Source organism: Canis lupus, chromosome 23 (genome assembly GCF_011100685.1).
Source record: "Canis lupus familiaris isolate Mischka breed German Shepherd chromosome 23, alternate assembly UU_Cfam_GSD_1.0, whole genome shotgun sequence".
In the NCBI taxonomy this organism is placed as follows: Eukaryota; Metazoa; Chordata; class Mammalia; order Carnivora; family Canidae; genus Canis; species Canis lupus.
In genome coordinates this window covers 44,587,275-44,596,890 of record NC_049244.1, presented here as the reverse complement: position 1 = coordinate 44,596,890, position 9,616 = coordinate 44,587,275, and positions in this window count along the sequence as shown.

The window sequence follows — 9,616 nt, the reverse complement described above, 5'->3', positions numbered from 1 at the left end:
TACACACTCAACTTGCAATCAGCTCTTCCCTTCATTCCTAATCATAAGCAGATAGACAAGGGTCCCCACACATCTGAGGAATGCTTTTTACATGAAAGATAGAAGCTAAAACAAATGTAAATAAACACTGATTTGGGGGAGACAAACTTGGAAAGAAGACTTTAAAAAATATGTATCGTGAATTCCTCACGAAGATAAGATTCTGTGTTCATGAAAAAAGACAAGAATGCTATTTAAGGATACCTGGGTGACTCCCTCATTTAAGCATTTGCCTTCAGCTCAAGTTGAGATCCCAGGGCCCTGTGATGGAGTCCTGCATTGTGCTCCCTGCTCAGAGGGGAGTCTGCTTCTCCCTCTGCCCCCTCTCTCTCTCTCTCTGCCCCCTTCCCCACTAGTGCTCATGCTCTTTCTCTCACAAAAATAAATAAAATTTTTTTTTAAAAATGCTATTTGAAAAGAAACATTTGAAGAACAAAAACAACAAATCTTAGAAATTAAGAATAAGATAGCATAAATGAAAAACTCAATAGACAATTTGGCAAATGAAGTCAAGGAATCACTTGGAGACTGCAGCAAAAAGAATAAGAGTTTTTTTTTTAATGGGGCAAAAACTAAGGAAAATCAGAAGACCAGTGAGTCTGGGATGCCTGGGTGGCTCAGCGGTTGAGCATCTGCCTTCGGGCAGGTGTGATCTTGGTTGGAGGACATCAAGAGTCCCACATCGGGCTCCTTGCGAGGAGCCTGCTTCTCCCTCTGCCTGTGTCTCTGCCTCTCTCTCTGTGTCTCTGTGTCTCTCATGAATGCATAAATAAAATCTTAAAAAAAAAAGAAAAGAAAACCAGTCAAAGAAGTCAAACCAAATAATATGAATTTCTAGAAAGAGATAACAGACAAAATGGAGACAGAAATAATTTTAAGATTTTATTTATTTACTTATTTTAGAGAATTGAGCATGCAAGAGTAGGGGAGGGGTAAAAGGCAAAGAAGAGAATTTTGAGCAGACTGTGTGCTGAGCATGAAGCCTGACATAGGGCTGGATCTCATGACCCTGAGATTAGGGCCTGAGCTGAAACCATGAGTCAGACATTTAACCGACTGAGCCACCCAGGTATGCTTGGGCAGAAATAATTTTAATGCAAGAAAATTTCATGAGATTGAAGAGCATGAGTAACGAGATAGAAAAGGTATACCAAGTGAAGTTTTGAAACCCCTGATTGAAAGAGGATATTCTGTAACCTTCCAGATAAAAAAAGAACAGGTCACGTAGAAAGTATCAGGAATCATACTGGCTTTGGATTTCTAAACAGCTGGATTAGAGAAAGACTGGAGCAATGCCTTTTAAATTTTGGAGGAGATTACTTCCATGACACCTGACATTTTCTGATGAGTAAGTTCTCAAAACAATCACCTTCCCAGGAAACTCCTGGAGAATGCACTCCACCAAAACAAGAGAATTCTCCCTCCACGAAGAGGAAGAAATAAGATTCAGGAAACAGGAGATAGATCACAGAAGAGAGGTAAGGGGAATTCCCAGAAAGAAGGAAGAGTGTCCCAGAATAACACCTGTTCTCCAGGAGTAGAACAAGCAGTCCACTGGAGCACTATGACTTGGGAGACAGGTCGAGGGCAGTCGTCACCAAGAGCCCTGGTCCGAATGTCCTATCCTTTTACCTTGAGGATAGCATGACGGGGTGAGATTTTAATCTGTACTTGGTCAGGCCTAAGCATGTGCTGCTGATGTTCCTGCTGTCACTTCTGTTGGCCACCATTTGAATCGTCTGAGGACACTCACTTCACTCTCCAGGAATGCCCCTCTGTCCACATCTGAGGGTTGACAGGCCACAACAGGAACCAAATTGTTCTATTTACCTTCTCCCAGGAGCCTTCAGCCAACCGTTGCACGGTTGCCTCTTTCTTAACACAGACAGGTTTATGTTTGCTGTTATTTTTTTTTTCTTCAAAAGTAAACAGCATATTGTTTGGGGATAGAGATCTAGATAAAATGATACAGGACAGAACAACTTGTTTTCCAGGGAAAGTCCTGGTGCTCACCGAGGTGGATTCCAGTGTCACCCTGGCTGTTCCTGGGTCTTTAACGATCAGTTCTGGATTTCATATAAAGGGCTTTCTTGGGAAGGCCTGGGGAATTCTAACTCAAGGAAAGTCTCAAGCACAGCAGCGCAGGAACTTGCATTAGTAGGGAGGTTTGGGGGCTTTTTCGATGTTCTCCAGATTTATAAGCAAGCCTCGGTGCAGCCTGGATCTGGTCCTCTGTGGTCTCCATGGCCCTCCATGGTGGCCTCAGCTGCTGGAGCACCCAGAGGAACTCCGGTTGTGGGACACTTCATAACTTGTTACTCCAGGCACTAGGGTTAATATATTTGAGTGATTCTAAAGATGCTTAGAGAAATTTATTTTTACTTACAGACAAACTTGGGAGCCTGAGATCTTTAGAGAACAACTCAATATAGCTTCTGGACTTCCCCTCCTCCCTTTTATTTTCCATGACACTCCGGTTCTCTGTTTTCAGAACCACTGTTATCTAATGTAGAGATATAACAGAAGATACTCAGAGGAAGCTGGAACTCCTTTAGGTTGGGAGTTGAGCTTTCCTCTGCAGACCAAGGATGCAGAACTCTGCTGAATGAGTACCACTGAGCAATCTTAGCCTCAGGGCATCCAGATAAAGCTGATCCTGCAGGGCTTAGAAAAAAGAACCCTAGGAAATGAGTAAAATGTGGACATGTCCATTCCAGGGAGCAGGAAGAGGTACCCTGGCCGAGTCCTGCAGCTTTAGGGAATCTATCAGCTCCAGCACGGTGGAACTCTCTAGAAGTACAGATTCCGCCTGTCACGCTGGAGTCTTTCATTAGCTTCTCTGAACTGGAAAACGAGGCTCCTGGGAGCCTTTTGGTATTCTTGGGTATGATGAGGCAAGTCTCACTGCTCTGCATCCGAGTTCTAGGCCAACTCTTCGCCTATCTTGGCAGAGGCAGTAGCACCCAGCCCTGGGGTAAAGGCAGGAAGATTGAAGAAAAATATTTGCAAGAATCCTGGAGGCAGTTCCTGGTATCTTGGGTCAGTTTTTATAATGCCATAAACCCCTAAGGATGAGCTCCTTTGGATCTGAAGATCTAAAAGGATAGCCAAGGGGAAAGATTAAGGCAGGTTCAAAGAGTTCAGAGGCCCAGGTGAGGTTACTTTCATTAATTCTAGGTTTTCTGGAACTCAGTAATCAGAGATAGGCTTTGATGCCTTATGTTAATAAGAGCTATGAGTGGGGGGCCCTAGGTGGCTCAGTCGGTTAAGCACCTGCCTTTAGCTCGGGTCATGATCCCAGGGTCCTGGGATCCAGCCCCATGTTGGGCTCCCTACTCAGTGTGGAGTCTGCTGCTCCCTCGCCACCACCCAGCATGTGTGCATGTGCTCTCTTACTCAAAAAAATGAATAAAATCTTTTAAAAAAGAGTTATAAGTTAATAGTAAAATCGTTGAGTAAAAGTATGTTTGGGGAATAAAATGTTTACTTGATCTCAAAGATCACCTTTGAAATTCCTCATAAATTACAAAGGGAAATAGATACCTTTATTTCATGGAGATAGGTGACATCACCCTCTCTGAGTGACCCAACTGAACGTAGTAGATATGTCAGTGCCTCTCTCATTTCCCCTCAGTCCACCCTGCAGGGCTTCTGCAGATAGTTCCAGTACAGACAGATGACTTTCTGCATTTCTCTCCCTGAATATATTCTCTCTGGGTGTAGAAGCATTGCTTGCACAGCACAGAAGCCAAAAGCCAGGAGGACCTGGGAGTCAACAGCCCAGCAGAGGCCGTTAGGTCAGTAAGTTCCTCCTTGTTCTTTGATAGGGTAGTTCTCAGGGGGTATTATCCAGGTTCTCAAAGAATTCCCAACCTGACTGAACCCCAGTTACCCACGGCATTAACTCACTCACTTTATTGGCCTCTCTCCCTGCCCTGCTTCACTTCCCAGTGCCAGTTAAATGTATATATTGCAGGACCTAAAAGTCACTGAAAGTAATTGGGAACTACTCAAATACAGTAGGTGATTGAGTAGGTCTTGACAAATAAGGACCTGGCAAGGTCAAGTTAGCACACGTTTGAAGAAAAATCACAGAATTGTGACAGGTTAAATGTGTCAAAAGAATGATTTGAATATTATGCATTTAGAGATGCCTTAGGGGTCCCTTCAGTATGTAGGCAAATGACCCTAATTGTGAGGGTGCTACATGAATCAAAAGTGAAATGAGATTGACTCCTTAATTTCTCTTTCTTCAGTCTCATTGTTAGTGTATAGAAATGCCACTGACTTCTGGGCATTGATTTTGTATCCTGCCACGCTATCAAATTGCTGTATGAGTTCTAGCAATCTTGGGGTGGAGACTTTTGGGTTTTCTATGTAGAGTATCATGTCATCGGCGAAGAGGGAGAGTTTGACCCCAAAGATACAGATGCAGTGAAACGCCGGGACACCTGCACCCCGATGTTTATAGCAGCAATGGCCACGATAGCCAAACTGTGGAAGGAGCCTCGGTGTCCAACGAAAGATGAATGGATAAAGAAGATGTGGTCTATGTATACAATGGAATATTACTCAGCGATTAGAAACGACAAATACCCACCATTTGCTTCAACGTGGATGGAACTGGAGGGTATTATGCTGAGTGAAGTAAGTCAGTCGGAGAAGGACAAACATTATATGTTCTCATTCATTTGGGGAATATAAATAATAGTGAAAGGGAATATAAGGGAAGGGGGAAGAAATGTGTGGGAAATATCAGAAAGGGAGACAGAACGTAAAGACTGCTAACTCTGGGAAACGAACTAGGGGTGGTAGAAGGGGAGGAGGGCGGGGGGTGGGAGTGAATGGGTGACGGGCACTGGGGGTTATTCTGTATGTTAGTAAATTGAACACCAATTAAAAAAAAAAAGTGAAATGAAGGAGTCTCTATTGTGCTCCGTAAAAAAAAAAAAAAAAAAAAAAATTGTCGACAAAAATGATAACATTTAAATCCAAGTACAACTTGATTTGTTTTGGCTTTATCCTAAGATTTGGCACAGACTTATAGGCCTACTCAAAATTGTGTTAGGTGTGAGATGAAACCATGTGTAACTCATTTTTATAAATAAAAAAAAAGTAGGAGTTCAAGTGATGTAAAATAAAGTAAGCTGTTTTTCTTAATTGGTTTCATTTCTAACAATAAAATTCTAATCAAATATTTTGTTCTCAGTCTCAAAGGGATTTAGTTTAGGTGGCCATTTTTCAGTAACAGTGATCTTTGGTTGTTTTATCTACATTTGGGTTTACAATGTCATTTGGAGGGCAGGGGTGGAATTCATCTGCCACTTGAAACCCTGCTTCATTGGGAGAAAAGTCATCAGGAGGTCCAAAGGATGAATTATAAATCAATTTTTGCAATCTATCCATTTTTTAAGCCAATAGCAGCTAAAGAGAAACACACTGGAATGTGCGTATTCTAGTAAATGTAGATATTCTCAAAGTCATCAACCTGGGAGATTACACAGACATTTTCACAATTAGGTCATGGCTCCAAATCATTGTTGGGTCTTCTCTTCTGGTTGCCCTGAAATTCTGTGGCAATATATATTTTTTTAATGTCTTTTAAAATGGCAGATACTCATCCACCAAAGCTGGGTTGATTTTAGTAATGTGGTAAGTAAACAAGCCAGGCAATTTATTTGAGAATACATATAAGAAATGAGATTTGTGTTGTCTGGCCATATTTCATGTGTGGCTCTACCATCAGCAACAGACACCCTCATTATACTGCTGTATTTTATAAATGGTATTACTCTCTTAGTGATTGGCATAGACTGGGCACAAAAAAAAAATCTTTCCATGGGTATCTGTTGAATGTTGAATAAATGAGTGAAGACATGACTTCCTATTTATGAGCCATTCACATATACAGTGAAGTAGAAATGGCTCATAGTTGGTAAACAAAAGGGGCAAAAGAGTTTTTTCCAATACAGTTCTCCATTAATCCCTTCACTTTATATCCCAGTATTTCTGAGCTGTATCAGACCCCCTCAGTCCCTCCCCTACAGAAGTCCCCATTTGCTCCTGAAAACAGGAGTGGAGGCTCTGCTAATTTTGATTAATCTGGCTACTTAAAATTGTTCTGTTTTCTTTGCAGAATTTTCATTTACAAAATCACTGTTTGCTCATCATTACAGATACTAGGAAGAACTTGGACAGGCAGGATTAGCCAGCACTGTATTGTCATATCAGGAAAAAAAAGTTTTCTCGTGCACCATTGTGTCATATTTGCATCTGAAAATAGGAAGTGGGAACATGCTAAAGGACCTGCAGCATGATGTCCACAGAGCCACCAGTTCCTGGTTCCATCAAGTCATTATCTTATAACTTAGTGTGAAAACCACCAGCAAAGTAGATAAAATAGTGAAGCAGAGCGACATTCGGGTTTGTGGACATGGAAGGATCCTTTAAAGTAATCTGGCATGACAGTTTGTAATGAAGAGGAAAATGCTTGGAGTACAGAGAGGATAATTTGCTTTCCCAGCATAGCACCACGTTACTTGTAAACTTGAATTCTAGAGCCCAAATGCCTGGGTGTTCCAATTCTGGCTTCGTAGCTCTGGGAGGGAGTTTTACCTTCCTTCTTGCTTTAGTTTTCTCAGTCTCCAGGTTGTAGAGATTAAATAAGTCAAACTCATAAAGTGCTTAACATATAAGAAAGCACCCCACAAATTGTCATCATTGTTGCTGCTTCTGTTTTTCCAGGTCACTTGGCCGATTTTAGGGTATCCTACCATGCAGCCATTCAACAAATGGGCATTTATTAGGCACATACTTTGAGCCAAGCACTGTTCTCATCACCAACAAAACCAACAAAATTTTGTGCCCTTATGGAGCTTACATTTTAGTAAAAAGAGACAGACAATAAATTATAAACCTGATAAAGAAGATTTTATAGTAAGTTGGAAGATACATGCTATGGACAAAAGGAAAAGTTGGGGGGAATCCCACATGCTAGGAAGGACAGAGGTGGAGCAGGTGTTGATATTAAACCATATGGTCAGGGGACCCCTCACCGAGAGGGTGACATTTAGATCAAGGCCTGGTGGAGATGAAGAAGGGAGCCCCGAGGATACCGGAGGGGCAGCCTTCGGGCAGAGGAGAGGGCAGTGCAGAAGCCTTCTGTTGCAGGTGTGGCTGGTGTGTCCGAGGAGCAGCAAGGAGGCAAGCCTGCTCAGAGCAGAGCGAGCGAAGGAGAGAAGAGTGGCGATGGGAGAAAAGAGGTAACGGGAAGTGAAACCATTAGGGAACTTTGAAAGCCATTGAAGGGACTTTAGATCTTACACCACAAGAAATAGGGTGCCAGTGCAAGGCTTTGAGAAGAGAAGTGGCCTGATGGAACTTAGGAGTGTAAAGGGTCACTCAGGCCTCTGTTTAAGAACAGATTGGAGTGAGGCAAGAGTAGAAACAGGGAAACTATTTAGAAGACTCTTACAGTTCCCTATCGGGGCACAGTGGTGGCTTGAACCAGAGAAGTGGCTGGATCTTAGGTTATACTTTGAACAGGTGACAGACTGGATGTGAAATGTGAGAAAGAGAGGAGCTATGGATGAATCCCAAATTGTTGGCCTGGCTTTTTAGAAGACTGGAGGTGCCATTAACTGAGCTGAAGAAGACCGTGAATGGAATGGCTTTAGGAGGATGAGCAAGATCAATCTGGTTTTATAATTCTTATTCTTGTTTTTCCATAGGGGAGATGCTTTCCTTTTTCTGACTTCTTTCAAGATTTTCTCTCTAGAGTTGGTCTTCTGTAGTTTGATGGTTTTTTGATATTTACTCCAGCATTTGTTCTCTGAGCTGCTCGAGTTGGTAGTTTGGTATTGGTCACTAATTTTGGAAAGTCCTTGGTCCTTATGAGTTCAAATATATATTTTACTCCATTTCTTTCATTCTTCTCCTTCCGGCACTCCAATTATGTTACATCTTTTGAAATTATCTCATAGTTCCAGGATATTGTGGGTATGCATGTGTTTTGTTTTCATTCTTTTTTCTCTTTGCATTTCACTTTTGGAAATTTCTATTGACTGATCCTTAAGCTCACAAATTCTCTCTTTGTATGTCTAAAGAAGCATTAGAAGCACTTTTATTTCTGTTACAGTGTTTTTGATTTCTAGCATTTTCTTTTGATTCTTTTTTCTTTTTCTTTTTCTTTCTTTCTTTCTTTTTTCTTTTCTTTTTTTTAATTTTTTTTTTGAATTTTTATCTCTCTACTTACATTACTTTTCTAATAGGTTTAAGAAAAGTTGTCAGGATGCCTGGGTGGCTCAGCAGTTACGTGTGTGCCTTCAGCTCAGGGTGTGATCCTGGAGTCCCGGAATCCAGTCCCACATCGGGCTCCCTGCATGGAGCTTGCTTCTCCCTCTGCCTGTGTCTCTGCCGCTGTCTCTCTCTGTGTCTCTCATGAATAAATAAATAAATTTTCTTTTTAAAAAAAGAAAAGTTGTTGATTGCTGGTTTGTCCAGCGTTTCTTGTTATAAGGATGACAGTGATGACTTCCAAGCTCTTAACATGTTGGACCTAAGAATGAAAGTCTTAAAAGTTCATATTTGGGCATGTTGAGTTTGAGGTGTCCATTAGGTTGTTGCTATTTCAAGTGTGGCTCACGGGCCTACAGCCCTGGCATCACTAGGGGGGCAGCACAGAAATGTAGAACATCAGGCTCTACCTCAGACCTGCAGACTCAGAATCTGCATTTTAGAAGACCCTCAGATTTTGGGGGGATTCATCTACACATAAATGTTTCCCAAGTGCTGTATTAAACAACCAAGTGAAGATGTCAAGTAGACCACCAAGTATACTGGAATTAGGCAGGGAGGTCCAGATTGGAGACATACATTTCTGATTTTTTGTCATGTTGACACTATTTTATTAGTAGCCATGTCATGGATTTCTTTTCCTAAGTGCCAGTGCACTCCAACCAAACCACAGGAATACACTTGTTATTGAATAAGTTGTGTTTATTGCTTGTTGCACTGAAAGCCAACACATACCATGGAGAACCATGAAATATCTCAGAAAAAGGATTACAAAAAGACTTATAGGGTTGGTGCTTGTGTTAGGTGACTTGAGGGATGTTTATAAAAGCAGGGCTTTGCTCTGTATTGGATGTGGTAGGGTTGATTCTATGATTAGATGTCTTAATAAATCTTATCTATAAGTCAGGAGGAAAGAAGCAAAGCCAAAGTTATAACTGGTGAAGAAGCAACAGTTAGTTATTGTCAGGGTAAGGGAATACTTGGTTATTTTAAAGGTTTGGACTATGTTCCTATTCCTCATGTGTGTTCAGACACTATTTGGGAATGGACCTTTTTTTTGGTGGGGGGGTCTTGATTCAGTGTGGTCACAGTGGTGTTGTCTGATGTTACAGTTCTGGAAATTTTATGTATCCGATAGGAGGAAAACACCAAGATCTAACTGTGAGTCCCAGGACAAGGCCTACCTGATAGTATCAGGCCAGCTCCAAATAACAGGGGCTGTTTTTTTCTTTCTTTTGAGCTTCAGCATCTTCCCACTATTTCCTTCTATGCCTTGTTTTGT